The sequence below is a fragment of the Dromiciops gliroides genome, chromosome X, assembly GCF_019393635.1.
Source record: "Dromiciops gliroides isolate mDroGli1 chromosome X, mDroGli1.pri, whole genome shotgun sequence".
Classification (NCBI taxonomy): domain Eukaryota; kingdom Metazoa; phylum Chordata; class Mammalia; order Microbiotheria; family Microbiotheriidae; genus Dromiciops; species Dromiciops gliroides.
This window is the reverse complement of record NC_057867.1, coordinates 6,052,919-6,070,907: the sequence shown is the minus strand read 5'-3', so window position 1 is coordinate 6,070,907 and position 17,989 is coordinate 6,052,919. Positions and strand designations below refer to the sequence as shown.

Here is a 17,989-nt window from a genome sequence, read left to right as displayed (position 1 = left end):
CTCCATTTGCCCTGCAGCTTCAAGTGGAGTGGTGACATCTGAAGCAACAAAGTACCGGTGCCAGTCCAGGCAAACTACAGTGGGGGATGGTGGGGGGCAGGAAAGCTAAGTTGCCCTAAAGGCTTGCCTAGTGCCAAGGCTCCTTTTGTTGGCACTGCCCACCTTGCAGGCAGGAGCAGGCCAATTGTAGGCCCAGCAAGAGGCTGCCCAGACTGCTGAGAGAGTCCACTGGAAGCATTCAAACAATACCTAACTTGGGCTGGCACTGGTGTTGAAGCTTCATTCCAGGGTCCAGTGGTACCTTCTTAGTCTCCAAACCTGGGCTTAAGATTGGGCTCTCTAAGAAACCTGGCTTCAGGGCTAGGAAGGCGCCCTGTCTGGCCCCTGCTGTTCTCTCAAGGGGCCCCATCCAGGGCTCTCAGTGCCCCCCCCTCCCTACAGTTTAGATGGTCACAGGTGAACTAAGGGGAGGGAAGGGTAACAAGGGAGGAAATGGGGGCTCAGTGCCCTCTCGGTTTGACCTGGGATTTGGCCCAGGAAAGCCGCTGGCAGCCACAGGCATGGCTCAGCAAAAGGAGAGGAGAGAGCAGAGAAAGGACCACGAAATGCCACCTGAGAAGCTAGGGATAGGGGAGCCCCTAGCCATAAGAGAGCCAGGACAGGGGGAGGGCCATGCTCAAGGGTGGGCTCTTGCCTTGGTGCCTATCCATCCGGGGCCACTAACCCCCAGCCAGCCAGAAACGATCTCTCCCTACCATGGGCCCGACCCCACCCCTCCCCACACACACACAGGCAGGCAGGCAGACTGGCACTGGGTGGCCCAGAGCCTGCGGGCACCCAGATTCAGGGACCGGCTTCCCAGGAGAAGGTTGGGGGCGCTGAGGAGGAGATGCGCCCCGGGGACGCGGACCCTGGGTAGGGCTGCCCCTCGGCCCCTGCACAGAGCTTTGGTGGGGCCGAACCCGCCCCCACCCGCTGCGGGGAGGCCGCCCGGCTCCCTCCTCCCGCCTGGCCTGGCCGCCGGCCGGCAGCCGGTGCGCGGGTGCGGGTGTGTGCGCGGGTGCGGGTGTGTGCGCGTGCGTGCGCGCGGCGCCCGGGGGGCCGGGGCGCGTGGCCGTGAGCGCGTGCGTGAGCAGCCAGCGCGCGGGGCGCTCTCTCCCGTGGCAGGTTCCCCGTGTCAGTGTCGCTCCCTTTGTTGTGCTGCTCGGCGCGTGTGGGAGCCAGGCAGGCAGCCGGGGGCCGGAGGAGGCGTGAGGCGGCCGGCCCGGGCAGGCCCGACGGCCCGACGGACGGCCGGGCGGCCGGAGCGGGCACAGAGCGGGCACAGCGGGGGGAGAGAAGCAGCCGGGCACCGTGCCCGTCTGCGGGCCGGGGACTCCGGGCAGAGCAGAGCAGCCCGGGCGAGCGGGGGGCGGGGGGGAGGAAGTTGGGGAGTCCCTGCGGGGGAGGGGCAGAGCCCCCTTCCCCCTCCGGTCCCGCGGCGCCCGGCGCAGGGCAGCCCGGCGGGCGGCCCCGCAGCGCCCCGCGCCGCCTGCCCCCGGACCGAGCGACCGACCGAGCGACCGACGGCCGGCCGGCCGGCCAGGCGGAGGGAGGTCGCCGACCGGCCGGCTTGGCAAGGAGGCGGCCCCGTGTCCGCACCCCCCGCCCAGGACCCCCGAGGATGTAGAAGCTTAGCCGCGGACCCCGTAGGTGAGTGTGAAGGCGGCGGAGCCCAGGTCCGCTGGCCCGTCTGCCTGCCGTGCCCTGTGCTGCCCTGTCCAGCCTGCCCGTCTGCCCTGCCGTGCCCTGTCCTGCCCTGTCCAGCCTGCCCGTCTGCCCTGCTGTGCCCTGTACTGCCATGGCCAGCCTGCCCGTCTGCCCTGCTGCCTCCCGCTGTGCCCTGCCTGCCCGGCCGCCCTGCGCACCTCGCTGCCCTGTGCCACCGCAGCTGCCGCCTAGGGCTGCCCGGGTGCGGGGCCAGGCCCGGGGTGGCGGGGTGGGGGCTGCCGCAGCAGGGGCGCACGCAGCTCGGCCGGCCGCCGCTCACCACTCGGCAGCCGGCCGGCCGGGCAGCAACAGATTGTCTTGGGGATTAGCGGGGCGGGGGGCTCAGCTGGGCTCTGCTGGCTGGGCTGGGTTCGGCGGGGGCGGGAGAGCCTGGTTGCGGGGGGTGGGGGGGGGAACGACTCGGGCCGGAGAGAACGCGCCACCTCCTTTGCGCCAGAGGAGTCCTTTGGCAGAGCTTTGAGATCTCCTGTTTGGCCTTTCCCTTCCAGGTTCCCCACTACGACGCAGGGAAAGGAGGTAGGCAGGGAAGGAGAGTCGGGGCGGCCCGGGCCCAGACAGTCATTGTCCCCCTCCCTTGAACAGGGCCAGGAGCACCAAGCCGCCCTCCAAACTTCCGACTCCTACCTCCTTGCTCCATTCCTCTCCCGAACTCCGAAGAGCGGGTCGGGGGTGGAGGTTGGGGGTGAGATGTCGGGCTTCTTTGCTCCCCCTGCTCCCCTCCCCCCCATCACCTTAGGCTCTGGCTCCTAGTGGCCACCGCCTCCGCGGTCAGCACACCGCCACAACCGCCCAGGCCAATTGGGTGAGCCCCCACGGCCAAGGACGGCCAACTAGGCTGCAAGCCTGCTTCTGGCCACTCTTTCTAACGTGGTTTCCCCTGGGCTCTGTTGAAGCTCGGAGTCCAGTGAAGTTAGTGGGTCCTCAGATGCTGGCGACGACGAATCTCTTCCCTCCACTCCCTAGCCTACAGAGGCATAGGCATGCCTCAGTTTCTCTGAGCTTCAGACCTAGCTAGGATGAAGGAGCCTAGCTTTTAGCCAAACTAGCTTAGCTTAGCTAAGCTAACCCTCAAGCCTCGAGAGCTTGCTTGGCCAGCAAAATCTCTGAATTGTGCCCAAGTTTATGCTATAAGAGGAGGCTAGACACGGACTCGAATCGATCCCATCCCGGGTCAACAGCATCTGTGTTGGGGGCATTCCCTGGACGCGGACTAGCGCCATACAGAGAAGCCGACAGCTGGGCAGAGCTCAGAATACCTGCCCGCCCGCCTGCCTGCCTCTATTTGACTAGTGCGTTTTGTAAATAAAAAACAGGGTAGCAACTTGGCCTCAGGGAGTCTATTGTCCTGCCTGTTTTGTGGTGATCTGTCAGGGAGTTCGATCGATCGTGTTCTCTTTTGCCACTGGCTCCTAAATCCGTTTAGCACAATTTTCATCTTTTTTAAAAAACAAACAAATCTGTGGTTTGCAGATCTCAAGGCGTTCGACTTTTATTGAGACAGTGTGGGCTGTGGAAAGGGTCTTGAGCCTTGGTCAGGGAGGCCGAGGGAAGCTGGCGTTTCTGGGTGTGTGTATGGGGTGGGGGGTGGATTGGGGGCGGCTGGGCTGGATCTGTCTGCTTAGCTCTTATCTCGAGGTAGCGGCAGCTAGCCTTCGACACAGCTGAAGGAGGATGGCTGCCCTCAGCCAAGGAGGGGAGAATGAAGGATTGCGTGGCGTTGGAGGGGGACGCTGGCTCCCAGGCTGATGCCCTAGCAGGGCTTTTGTAAACTTTGATTTCCCTCCCTCGGACCCTGATCCCCACAAGCCAGGCAACCTCTTCGAGGGGCTGCTTTGGGGAGGGTGGGCAGATGGACAGAGTTCATTCCCGCTAAACTTTTTTTTTATATTATTATGTTATCAAAACATAGGGAATTGGCTCCTTCCAAGGCAGCAAATGAGTGAGAAACGGATTCCGCATTCAGTGGAGCTGTTTCTATTTCAGCAATTTATTCTACCGTTCCCTGGCTGCTGAGAGCTCTGGGGGGACGCCCGTAGGAGAGGCTGAAAAGGTGCCCCCAACATCCCCAAAGGGTTTGAGGCAAAAGCAGAGCCGATCTGCTCCCAGTCGGGTAGAATGCTCCTCTTCCCACAAAGAGCAAAGCCCAGGTAGGGGAAGACGGCGGCTTGGCGCTAGGAAGGAAACGCCACGGCTGCCGAGTGCCCAGAGGCACAAAATGCAGCTGCCAGCTGGGTTCATGGCAGTGCCTGTCACTGGGCCCCCTTTCCCTCCAACCACCTTGGCTCTGCTGGGAAGTCGTGCCCTCTTCAGTGGCAGAGGGAGGGAACCCTGCTCAAGGTCGGGAGCCTTCCTCCCCTATGGTCAGCGCTCCTTGAACCTGGCTTTGTGAAGACAGTCCGAGTAGCCTCAGCACAGCCCCAGAACCAGAGGGTAGAGACACCCTTTTTTCTCTTGGGGGGAGAACGTGAAGGGGCAGACAGAGGGGAAGCTGGTGTATGACACAAAGAGGAAAATGGCCCAGGTGTCAGCTTGCTTCTTCAGCCTTGGCCAGGGATGGAATCCTTTCAGGAAAAATGGCTCTGATGTGAGACACCCGACGTTGCTTGTGATTTGACTTGTAAACACTAAAGAAAGACTTATAGCAAGCCTTGGAACTGGGGTCACTGGGAGCCTGGAGGATGTCCTCAGGTTTCCCACCTTGTTTCTCTCCCCTTAATGTTTCCAAGCCCTGTCTACAAGCCATTCGGGTGCTGAATTATTGGTGGGATATTTACAGCGTGTCATGCTTGTTTCTGCCAACCTGCTTCCAAATATTCTAATTTATCTCCTTACCATGGCTCCATCCCTGAAGGAGAAGGAACAGAGCATTTCTGCCTGTTTGCTTTCATTTTTTCAGCCGAATACACAAAGACCCTCCTTGGAGCACTGGGAGGCAGGACCTCCCACTAGCAGAGAGCATCTGTACTGGCTAGACTGCTGGAGACACCCCCTTGTGGGCCCTGGGCCTCCAGACCCCACCAGCTAGAGCCAGCTATGGGATGCCTGGTTTGAGGGACTAGAAGCAAGACCTGGGAAAAGAAAATTAGCATTTTGCAGGCAGGGTGCATGGTCTCTCCTATCCATGCATGGGGACCAAGGCAGGGTGCGTGGCTCAAGTGAGGTAACAAGCATTGGGGTGGCATCTTGAGTAGAGAATTGGCACTTGGCGACGATGCCTGTCTTTACCTCATCATCATCACTTGCCCTTCTGAGGCTTTGTCTCTTGAGCTTTGGGTGTTCCAACCAACCTGAGGAATGGTTCCTAGGTGATGACTCAGTTGTGCTCTCATAAGCAAGCATGCAAATTAGGCTCCAGTGAGCAAGAATAAGAACTTTCTAAAGAAAGAGGGGAGGAGGGGAGATGGGGGGATTAGGTTGTGTTGCCATTTCTGAGTCAGGACAGTATCTCAAGCTGGGCAACACCAACTCTTCTCAGAAGCCATTGAGCTATGTCCACTTAGCCAACATGGGGTCAGTGGCAAAGTCCAGGCCGGAACAAAGGAAGATGTAAGAATAGTTAACAGAGTAGAATAGCTTTTAGCGCAGTGAAACAGGGCTTGGTAGGGAATTGGAGACTCAGGGAGGTGGGAGGAACCCTAGCAATTCAGTCCAACCCCCCTCATACAGGTGGGGCAACTAAGACCAGAAAGCCACTTATCCAAGGTCTCCCATTGAGTTGCGTGTAGGTTAGGACTAGAATGCATGCCCACTGACTCCTAGACTAGTTCTCCTCCCTTTCATTCCCTCCACACACCCCCACTCAGGCACATTTGTTCATCATGCAACCTCCTTGGTGTTCTATGGCTTACCCAAAGATATTAAAAACCCTCCTGAAAAAAATGTGGAGCAATCTATGGGCAGCATTACACATAGTTTGCCAAACTCCTAAGCCTCCCCTCCTCTTTCCCCCTAAATCCTGTTTAACTTTGAACTGATCACATCTACAATTTCTTATCCCTTCAGGCCTAATGTTCACTGAATTTGATCCACTGCTACATTTGAAGGTCTGATTTCCATGTATTCCCTTGGTCCTGACCATACCTGTAATTTGAACCTATTCTCTGTTTCCCTCCTTTACCTTGGTCTTTCCAGTCCTGAAGCCAACCTCTCTGAGCCCAATGTGACACCTGGCCAGAGGGGTGACCTAGTCCCTTGCTTCTCTGCCCAGCTCCACTGTGATGAGTTAGGACTTGGAAAGTCTTTCTGAATAACTGGATTCAATGACTTTCATTTTAAGCTTTTCAGTTTTGTGGTTTTGGTTTTTAGAGTAATCACTAGCCACGAACATTGTCTGAATCCGCAGGTTCTATTTCTAACTGGTGCAAAATCACATTTGGCTTTGCATTGATAGAATCTGCTGAGAGAGATTCAGGAATACAATGCTAGTATATATTTGTACAGAAAGGAAGCCTGAAACCAAGTCTTCAAGAAAGAATTACCTGAGTCCCTAGTGAAATCATTTCATGGGAACAAAACCACAGTCAGAAACAGCCTCATTCTATGTGCCACTATGTCTGAGAAGTTCCAAATTGGAAACTCATAGGTGAAGTGCGAGAACACACACACACATACACACACAAACACAAGAACACGCATGACCACACATGAACACACAGGCATACACACTCTGCAGAGAAATGATGAGACAAGCCCATGGTGAAACTGTGATCAAATCTCAAGCTAAAATAGCAGTGTCTTCAGACCCAAGCTAAATATTAAAGCTTCAGGAACCCATCAGTCTATGATCAGACCACAAACTAGAGTCAGAATGACATGAGAGCAATTACAGGTTTTGTTTATGGTGGAGCAGAAAGAGCAATGATCCAGGTTCAAGTCATGGTTCCACTAGGGACCTGATCTATGACCCTGGAGCACACTACTTCCTTGTTTTGGACTTCACTTGCCTCATCTGTAAAATGGCTGTGATCACTCCAACATGCCAGGGTCCTGCTGCCTGATCACTCTCAGTTTCTCCTATAGTTTAGCAGGACTTGATCTTTCCCAAGGAGAAGAATTCAGGTAGGAGGTGACTGTAGAAGTGATGGAAGACACTCTGCTGCTTGCCCATAGGCACAGATTGATGCCAGCTGGGCCCTTACTTGACAATTTTTTGTTGCCTCCCTGGTGGGCAGCAGCCCTAAGCCTGCTTAGAAGCCAAAGGCAATTCTCCAGCATATTCTGGGACCATCAGAGGAATGGGCCCCTCTAGGCAAAGCTGCTCGGTCCTTGGCAGTGAACACTCACACTCTCCCATTTAGCGCAGTAGTGATAGGAAGTCCATGGACACAGGATAGCAGAGTGCAGAAGCCAGGCTACACCTAGGGAAGCGACCTTGGTTACCCTTCTGCCTCCCCGGCACATCCACAAGGTCTCCTTTATCCTACCAGCATCTCTCTCACATGCTCTTTTGGAGAACCACCACCAGTGGCCCCTGGGATAGGGCCGTTCCTTGGAGCCATCTCTTGGCCAAGCCACTAGTGACACCTTCACGGTCTTCCTCCAACCCTGTTCACCTGTGGTCATGCTGCTCTTTCCACCAGCTCCTTAAAAGCAGAGACTGTCTGATTTTTGTCTTCATAGAGAATAGCTCAGTGCCTTGTATACAATAGGTGTATCATTAAGAGTTTTTTCAAATGCAGTTGAAGTCGCTTCCCATGCTATTTTATACATGCTCCAATCCCAGAAGTCTTACCTCTTGTCTTAACCTTCTTGGAAGGTAGTCTTTGGCTGTCGTCATCTATAGCCAGAAATCTTAGACATTAAGATGTAGACCAGTGGTGGTGCCTCATTGTCCTTCCTACCCCCCTCAACCACATCAAAGCCAGAAAGGACCTTAGAGACCATTTTGTCCAACCCTGGAAAGACTTTATATAGGGAGTCTAATGCCCGAAGCAGGGAAGCACCATAAACACAGTTTCATGAATAGAAGTCCTTGGGGGGGGGGGGAGAGTCCATTATGAAGAGTAATCCCCCTAGGCCTTGATTACAGTAATCGGCAACTGAAAATATTGACTGAACCTCCTCCCTGCTCCACTAAATATGGGAACTCAGGGCATTCTCCTCTAGGGATGGATTGTGCCACCTGCCACCGGGCCCCCACTGCTAATGGGGGCAGATGACTCGTTCACCAGGAATATAATTAGAGTAAAATGAAGGCATTTGTCGGTTTCCTTTCTGGGCTTCAGTATTTACACATTTGCCTCTTCCTTGTGTCACCACAGTCGAATGCGGTATGCACCAATTCCAATCTGCTCGGCACTTGAGCCGAGATTCTGAGATTCGCTCTTCTTTCCCCCCTTTGAACAACAGAGATCTTACGGAACATTGCCTTTGTTGGGGAGTCGGGAGATGTGAATTCTCGGCCTCTTTCTGCCACCATCATGAATGAGCTGCTTGTTTTCTCCTGAGCCCAGGTGATTCTCATCTCTAAAATGGGGATGATGATATTCCCTCCACTCACCTTGCTGGGGAATTGGAGGCCTTATTTGGGTAGCATGGCATGATGGAAGGAGTGCTGAATTTGGGGGCAGGAGGATTTAGGTTCCTAGGAACAGAGATTTGCAGCTAGAAGGACCCTTGGAAGTCATCTAATCTCTCCTCTACCATAAAAGGAGCTGGGACCCTCTGACCCCAACTTCAGTACTCTCTCTTCTGCCCCACTGGCACATGCTGTGTGACCATAGGGCAGATATTTCCAAGTCTCAATTTCATCGCCCATGAAATGAGTATAATGATGCTTGGAACGCTTACTTCTGGCCACTGCTGAGCCACTGTTGTGGGTCTTAGAAGGATCATGGAGAATAGGAGAGATGCCACAGGACTGGAAAAGGGCAAATGTCTTGATTTTCTAAAACAAAAGAAAAGAAAGAAAAAATAATAGTATGGCATCTGCAAATCATAGGCCAGTGAGCTTGATACCAATTCCTTTTTTCCTCGGTAGTATTTTAGTTTCCAATTACATGTAAAGATTGTTTTCAAAATTCATTTTTGTAAGATTTTGAGTTCCAAATTTTTCTCCCTCCCCACCCCAACATGGCAAGCAATCAGATATAGGTTTGTGTGTACACACACACACACACACACACACACACACACACACAACCATGTTATACATATTTCCTTATTAGTCATGTTGTTAAATAAGAATAGGAACAAAAGGGAAAAGCCACAAGAAATAAAAAACCAACAAATAAAGTGAAAACAGTCTGCTTTGATCTGCATTCAGGCTCCATAGTTATTTCTCTCTGGGTTATTTCTCATGAGTCTCTTGGAATTGTCTTGGATCATTGTATTGCTGAGAAGAGCTAAGTTTTTCACAGTTGTTGATCCCAATTCCTGATCAAACTCTAGAAAACCTTATTAAATAGAGGGGTAGTCAATGTCCAGGAAATTAATCGGTGATTAAAAAGAGCTAGGGTGGCTTCCTCAAGAACAGTTCATGCCAAGCTAACTCAATTACCTCTTTTTCCTATCTAGATCAGGAGAATGCTCTACTTAACCTTTACCAAGATCTCAGTCAAACCAATGATAGACTTGGATGTTCTTTTGTGGGTAAACTATCAAGATGGGGCCTAGACCATAGAATTTTTAGGTGGAATGCAAACTGGACTGGCCTACCCAACAAAGTAGTCCTTAAGGGTTTAACATCAACTTGTAAGAGTCTCAGATGACACAATTACAGAAGTGATAAGTTACATGGATGACAAAATCAAGATTCACAAAAGTTTCTATATAGATTGGGCTGAATCTAAGATTACATTTAATAGAAATAAAGATAAAGTCTTAACTTTATATAAAAACCTCACAACTATAATTTTAATTTAATATTTGATTTTTCCCCAATTACATGTAAAAATAATTTTAGCATTCATTTTTAAATTTTGAGTTCTAAATTCTTTTCTTCCCTCCCTCCCCTCCCTCTCTCACTGAGAAAGCAATACACATTATAGGTTATACATGTGTGCAGTCCATTTTGGAAAACACAGACCAAAGAAAAAACCAAGAAAAATAAAGTAAAAAAGGTATGCATTGATCTGTATTCAGACTCATCAGTTCTTTCTCCAGAGATGGATAGCATTTTTCATCATAAGTCCTTCAGAATTGTCTTCAATCATTGTTTTGCTGAGAATCGCTAAGTCATTCACAGTTAATCATTGTACAATGTTGCTATTACTATGTACAATGTTCTCCTGGTCCTGCTCATTTCACTTTGTATCAGCTCATGTAAGTCTTTCCATGTTTTTTTCTGAGAACACCCTGTTCATCATTTCTTACAGCACAATAGTATTCCATCACAATAATATAACACAACTTGTTCAGCCATTCCCCAATTGTTGGGCACCCCCTCAATTTCCAATTCTTTGCTGGCACAAAAAGAGCTGCTATAAATGTTTGTTGTACATTATAGGTCCTTTTACTTATTGGGTTTTTTGTTGTTTTGTTTTGTTTTGGATGAGGCAATTGGGGTTAAGTGACTTGCCCAGGGTCACACAGCTACTAAGTGTCAAGTGTCTGAAGCCAGATTTGAACTCAGGTACTCCTGACTCCAGGGTCGGTGCTCTATCCACTGCACCACCTAGCTGCCCCTCCTTGTTTTTTTTATCTCTTTGGGATACAGACCTAGTACTAGTATTGCTGAGTCAAAGGATATGCAGGTTTTATAGCCCTTTGGACATAGTCCAAATTGTTCTACAGAATAGTTGAATCAGCTCACAACTTCACCAACAGTGCATTAGTGTCTCAATTTTCCCATTTTCTCTCTAACATTTATCATTTTTTCTGTTATATTAGCTAATCTGATAGATGTGGATGGTAGCTCAGAGTTGTTTCAATTTGTATTTTTCTAATCAATAGCAATTTAGAGCATTTATTCATATGACTATAGATAACTATGATTACTTTGCCTGAAACTGCCTGTTCATATCATTTGACCATTTATCAATTGGGGAATGGCTCTTATTTTTATAAATTTCACTCAGTTCTCTGTGTATTTGAGAAATGAGGCCTTTATCAAAGAAACTGGATGTATATTTTTCCCAGTTATGATTACTATGCATTTTTCTCCATCTTCTTTCTCCCATTCATCCTATTTTCTCTCTCCTTTCCCCTGTCCATCTTCAAAGTGTTTTTTGACTCTTGCCTCCCCCAATCCACCCTCCCTTCTGTCAGCGCCACTCCCTTCTCTTATCCCCTTACCTTCCTACTTTCCTTCACAAGTATAATAATAATAGCTAACATTTACATAGCACTTACTATGCGCAAGGCACTGTGCTCAGCATTTTATAATTAGTATCTCATTCCATCCTCATAACAACCCTGGGAGGTAGGTGTTATTATCCCCATTTGGTAAATATGGAAACTGAGGCAAATAGAACTTAAGTGACTTGCCCAGGGTCACACAGCTAGTAAGGGTATGAAGCCAGATTTAAATTCAGGTCTTCCTAACTTCAGACCCAGTGCTCTATCCACTGTGCCACATAGCTGACTGATGGGGATAGGTAGGGGATGGGTGCTATGGTCAGACAACAGTTGTTATAAAAAAGATCTGAGGATTTTAGGGAACCACAAACTCCATATGTCATCGGTGTGATAATGGCAGCCAAAAAAAGCTAATGAAGTCTTAGGCTTTATTAAGAGAGACATAGTGCCCAGGGTTAGGGCTACCCTACTTGCTGTACCCTACTCTGGACATCTATAATTATCAGTTCTGGGTACCTCATGGTAGGAAAGACATCCATCAGCTGGAGATGGTCCAGAAGAGGAGAAGGATGGTGAAGGGCCTTGAGGTCATGCTGGATGAAGACCCGTTGAAGGACCTAGGGCCGTTTAGCCTTGAGTCAGCACAGATTAGGGGGTAGAGCTGGGGGTGATTACTATTTTCCCCATTGTTAAATAGTCACTAGACCTGTTGTGCTTGAACAGCAGAGGGGAAAACTGGGAGAATTGGTAGAAAATCCAAAGAGATTGAGGGCTGATAGCAGGAAACATTTCCCATCATGTATTTCTCCATAAGTGGAATGGGCTGCCTCAGAAGCAAATGGGTTCCCCATCACTAGAGGTCTTCAAGAAGAGGCCAGATGACTACAAGTCGAGGATAGTGTGGGAGGGATTCTTGCTCTTCAGCAGGTTGGGCCAATTGGCCACTGAATTCCTTTCCAGTTCTGAGATTCCTTAAAGATTTTCTGGAGGAATTGGCCTTGAAGGAAGGGAGAGATTCTGGCATTCAGGATGAGGGAGGGCAGTCCAGGAAGTGAGGCCACACGGTCCAGGAAGTGGGGCCAGACTAGGCAAACACAAGGAGGCTGATGATACATTCAGTCAACAAGCATTTCTTAAGTACCTACTATGTTCTAGGCACTGGGAGGACAGACAGAAGTCCCTGCCTGCAAGGAGCTTTTGGTCAAAAGGGGAGGGAAGAAAAACTTGCATGTAAAACAATAAGTAAATATAAAATATAAATTTCATTACAAAGTACTTTCAGTGGTAGTAGGCACTATCAACTGAGCAGGGGGCAGGGGGTGGGGAATAATTGGGAATCTACCTAGGCCTTGAGTGATACAGAGGTCAGATTTGAGCTTAGCCTTAAAGGAAGTGGTGGTCATGAGAAGAGAGGCCATTCCATGGGGGAAAGCCTGGACAAAGGCAAGATGGGAAGCAATAAGATCACTTAAAAGGCTATTAAAATAGTCCAGGTGAGAACAATGTTCCTATGGGGAGGGGGGAGTGGGAGTGAAGAAAAGTGTATGCATCTGCAAGATATCAGAAAAGTGGCAACAATATGGACTGGCAACTAGATGGATGAGGAAAGAGTCTTAGAATTATTGCAAGGTTATAAAACAGGGTTATTGGGGGAAATGACATATGATACCAATAAAAAGGAAACTCAAGCCCATGGTACCCAGCAGGGAATTGACATTCCAAATGGTTCTGCCAATATAAGAATAGCTAGAAGAGTGGCACAGACTTGTAACCGTGTCATTGGGCAGACCAAAGACCAGGATGGGCTGAGGATTGTTAAAGCTGCTGAGGATGCCAAAGGGTTGGGGTGGGGGTGGGGGTTAAAGCTATGTTTGGAGCAAGAAAAACAAGAAAAAGATAGAGCCACTGTTGTTCGGGGCAGATGGTGTACTGTTAACAGATGACAGAAAGAAATCAGCATCACTCCGCTCTTTTTTTTTTTTTTTTTGGTCTTATCTTCTCTATGTAGAAGAATGTTCTCCAGCCTGGAAATTATAGAAAAAACACACAGTTAAGAAGGAATTGAAAAGCAAGATAAGCCAAGAGCTACTGATCTTCTGACTTCTTTAAATGAGCTCCAGTCCTCTGGCCTGGCTGTATGCCCCCTGAGGGGACTGAAAGAAAGACCTTCCAGCCATGATCACAGGACCACCATCTAGATAGACCTTGAATACTAATGCAAAACAAGAATTATGGGATAGGCAAACAGGGCAAAGAGAGGGGAGGGGGAATGTGACCATTAGAGATCATCGAGCTCCATGCACATTCCTAGCCAAACTCAAGAACAAAAGATTAAGCAGACCACCTGGTGTGACAGAACAGGGCAACATTGTGGTACATGTGCACACATACCATCACTGGGGTCACTTGCTTTTACTGTTTTCCTTTGCTACAAGGGGTTGCTCATTTGGGCGAGGGGAGATCCAGTGATGACATAAAAACAAAAGATGTCAATAAAGGTTACTTAGACACACTCCGAAAAGGAAGCAGTGATCACTAGGGGCCAACCAGTGTTTGCTAAGAACAAGCTGTGCCCTTTTTAATGACATTAATTAGACTGCTCTGCCCTTAGAGAGAAGCTGAAGAAGTATAGGCTAAACAATAATAATAGAGTTATGTCATTTCAAGTCAGGAAAAAACGGGCATGCTTAATGTTATTGACCTGTCCCTATCCCTGGTCCTGGTCCTGCTTTGGGCGGGAGGAGGGGGGCAGCTAGGTGGCACTGCAGTGGATAAAGCACCGGCCCTGGATTCAGGAGGACCTGAGTTCAAATCTGGTCTCAGACACTTGACACTTACTAGCTGTGCAACCCTGAGCAAGTCACTTAACCCTCATTGCCCCGCAAAAAAAAAGTACTGGGAGTTGAGTTCAAATCCCTCTTTTCTATTGGTTGAAGGGCCTGCTATGTTCCCAGCTCTGTGTTTCACTCAGTGAAGTGGTCCTTGCATTGGGGAGCTGCTGTCATCCAGGACAGGCCAGATCACAGATAAATGCAAAACACACACAAAGTAAATACCAAAAGTCCTTTTCATTGGAGAGGAGCTCTTAGAGGCGAGACTGTTGTCATTGTTTGTCCTTCATTCCTGAAGAGGACCATAACATCAGGGCTCCATCCGGGTCCAATGGCAAGATAGACATCAGGACAACTAGAGATGGCCCAGGATGTTTAAGGCAATTGGGGTTAGGTGATTTATCCTGGGTCACACAGCTATTAAGTGTCTGAGGTTCATTTGAACTGAGGTCCTCCCAACTTTAGGGCCAGTGCTCTGTCTACTGCCCCAAGACAAAGACTGAGCAGAGGCTTGAATGCAAGGTATTCCTGAAGATAGGGTTAAGGAGGGAGGGCATTCCAGCCCTGGGGGAAGGCCATCTTTGGAAAACAGCAAGTCAGCCAGCTTGGCTGGAACACAAAGTAGGGGTGGGGGAGGGGCAGGAGAAATAATGAAATAATGTGAAATCAGCCTAGGAAGACCAGCTGGATCCAGACTGGGTGGGGCTTTTGGTGCCCAAGAAGAAGTCCTATTGGATCCCAGGGCCAACAAAGATCCACTAAGGCTTTTTGAGCAGAGGAGCTACTTGGTTTAGCTTGCCCCAGGTTCTGGAATCCCAGATGTCTCTTGGGTTTCCCCCCCTGGAAATCTGTTCACCAACTCCTAGGGAGGTAGAAGGCTGTGACACTGGGTGGCTGGGTGGGGAGTGTCTGAGAGCCCAAAGGTTCAGTAAGGCCTTGATCAAGAGGACTGAAGTTGCAAGAGTCCCTGAGACCCAATCAATAGTCAAGTCTCCAGGAATTTGCAAGCCTTAGTCTCCCTTGCTGTCTTGTTCTTGCATGTAGCTAATCAAACATCTCAGCAGTCCTTGAGTCAAAATGATGCAAAACAAAGACAGGTTCATAAGTGAGAAAGTGGCTCTTACCAAGGGGGTTGCAGTCACTTTGGGGGCCCAAGGACACCAGACTTGGACCTACCGAGTAACCTTTGGGGCAGATCCTTCATTACAACAGTCCCTCAAAGGGCCACTGAGAATCCACTTAGGCAGCTCTAAGATGGACGACTCAGGCCTTTCCCTTTGTCTCCATGCCAGCTGGGCACTACTATCCTGGAATAGGGAGCCAGGGACCAGAGAGGACTTTAGCCTATAGGTGAATGCATGGCCCACCCACAGAAAATCAATTGGAAAGTTTGAGAAAGGCCCATCTGTGCCCATCTCCAAAGTACTCCCTTACTACTTTCTCAGCCCCCTGCCTGCTCCCACACCCCTAGCCAGCTTCCCAAGGGTGCCTGGAGTTTTACCAACAGAGCTAGCCCAGGGGTGGCCCATGATACTGGCATATTGTAGACGCTTAATGATTGCTTGATTAGATTGGAACAAGCATTAACATCTTTGATCAAGAGCAAGTTCTGTTGAGGGGGGGGCAGGGATGTCTTTTGCCTGTCTTGGGACCTAATACAAAGTTGTATATTTTTAATATAATTTTTATTTTATTTTATAATTATATATTTAAAATATATATTTTTTAAAATGTTTGTTTATTGAGCTAATTCGGTCCTTTCCGTGTGACCCCCAGAGCAGGCTTTGATAGGGAAGGGGAGAAAGAGGACAATAGCACCGGCACTGTCCAAGGAACTTGGTGGTACAGCCGATGAGCCCTGGTTATCTGGGGTGGGGAAGGAGCAGAAAACAAAGTCCACCTTCCCAGTTCGGCCCTAGGCTGGCTTGGCTGTTCAGAAGAGCCCTCGGATAGCTCAATGGATAGAAGGGGGATCTAGCTTCTCCACTCATTTTACCCCCATCTCTCTGCCCCGTGCCTTCCACACCCCACCTGGAGCCAACCTCAGCTCCTGCTTCCCTTTCCTCTGGTCCCTCCCCTATCAAGACAGAAGGACAGATGGAAGGATTGTTTCCTTGGCCCAGGGTTCGGTTCCTGTGGCCCAGACCCCCGAAGAGTCTTTTACTAAGAATACCTGTAACTCCTCTCCGAGGGTCACAGAGTGTTTGCCTCCGACAACCCCAGCAAGGTCAGTGAACTAGCCAGAGTCAGGAGCTCCTAAGTGGGGGATCCTCCCTTCTCCTTTGGCAGTCTTATGAAGTATCAGAGCTAGTGCTCTATCTAAGGGCTCTCCGGAGCCCAAGTCCCCACCCACTGCATCCTACTGCCTTTTAGAGGGTTAGCAGTGGAGAGAGATGCCATGTTGGGGAAGTTCTGGAAGTCGGCCCCTTTCCAACCAATGAACAAGCCAGGGTTCAGCCTAAGAAGGGCAGACCTGGGAGGCAGCAGCAATTAGCATGACCTTCTTGGGACCTGCTCTGCTCCTTAAGGCAGCAGCAAAGGCTTAGCCAGCAGACACATGCTCTTGCAACATGGGCAAGCAAGAAAGTGATCTAAAGAATTACCAGGGCCAGGAGCTGTTGGAGCTTGGCACCAGCTCAGTGTGTGTATGTGTGTTTGCGGGGGAGGGGGATAGAAGAAAACAGGAGCCCAGGGCCTTGCCTGGCCAGACCAGTGGCAGTCTAGAGCCCCCTCCCAGGGCTTTAGGGGCGGATTTAGGTGGGATGGGCTCTAGAAGATGAGAGGATTTGGCACTGAGCAAACTTGATTAAAAAGGCTCTCTCACTAAGCTCATCTTTCCTTCTCTCCTCTGCCCCCCAACCCCAAAGGAAAGATTGAGGGTAGAGGAGATGGGGTTGTCAGATAAGCCAACTTGGTCCTGTTTCTTCCCATAAAGAGAAGGTATAACATGGTTGTTAAGCTATCTATAGCTATAGCTATCTATCTATACCCTTTGAGGTAAGTACCAGAGTTATTATTATTCCCATTTTTACAGATGAAGAAACTGAGTCTGGGAGACATGCTTTGCTTTTGGTAGCATAGCTAGTAAGTTTCAGGGGTGGAATTTGACCTCAGCATGGTCTTCTATGCCAAGTTGCCTCTCCAGCAGTCCCTGATCAAGCCACTTCAACTTATCCATGCCTTTGGTTGCTTTCTTCCCCTTTAGATGAAAATGGGGATGTGCTTTTTGAGCTCAGTCCACTCCAGGGAGAAAGGAACTATCTTCTTTCTGCCAGCTCTGGTCACCTGTTCTCATATATAAGAGGAGGCCTTTCCTCATTTTCCCCAGGTGTCAGTGGGGGGAAGCCTCCAGCCCCTGAAATTCCCCTCTATTTACTTTGCACACTTTTTGTGTTGACTTATCTGTGTATATGTTAATTCTCCCCAGCAAAATGTAATCTTCTTGAGGGAAGAGATCATTTTTGTCTTTGTCCCCCCCCCCCGCCCCAGTTCTGAGCACAATGCCTAGCACATAGTAGGGGGCTTGATAATTGCTTAATAGATTGATTTGAATTTGAGCAAATTCTTCCAGGCACTAAGTCATGAGATAAGCAGAAGGTATCAATCTGGATGGTCGATTACTCATTCTCTAAGGATGACAACTTACAGCCCATAACAGGGACTTGAATTAGCCAGTGTGCTTCCAAAAGGGATCTTCTGAAAGGGCTGTGAGCATCTGTCACTGTAGCGGCCAGCTCTGTGGTTTCCACTCTGTGCAATTTCTCCATTTACTTCCCAGCCAGGTTGGTGATGGGGGCACAGAGCTAACCTTAGAGGCAACATACTTCCCTCTTTGGTGTCTCTATCTGTAAAGTAGTAGGAGTTCAAGATAGAGGGAGAAAGCTAACTAGCTGTGTGACCTTAGACAAGTCATCCTCTTTATTCCTGGGTTTCTTGATTTGATAAATGGGTCTATAGTCCATGCTTTTCCTCCTTCTAGAATTGCTGTGAGGATCCGTTGAGATCATGAACATGGACATAGAAAGTCAGTGTAGGGAATGCCAAGTGAAAGCATTCCTTCTACCAATATGGATGGCATCATAGCTAAGTCATAGATGCTTCAGGTGTGTGGAGGTTAGCTGATTACCTAGGGCCACACAATATCAGAGGAG

The 17,989-nt window shown here is 49.6% G+C and overlaps 1 protein-coding gene across 2 annotated transcripts in view; it reads left to right on the top strand.

Moving 5' to 3' along the window:
* Nucleotides 1-1,585: 1,585 nt before the first annotated feature.
* Nucleotides 1,586-17,989, top strand: part of TRPC5 (transient receptor potential cation channel subfamily C member 5) — a 173,536-nt gene continuing 157,132 nt past the window's right edge. For both annotated transcript variants that reach the window (XM_043974289.1, XM_043974288.1), the window contains exon 1: nt 1,586-1,692. The gene's annotated coding sequence lies outside the window, so the exon portion shown is untranslated. The remainder of the gene's footprint in view (nt 1,693-17,989) is intronic.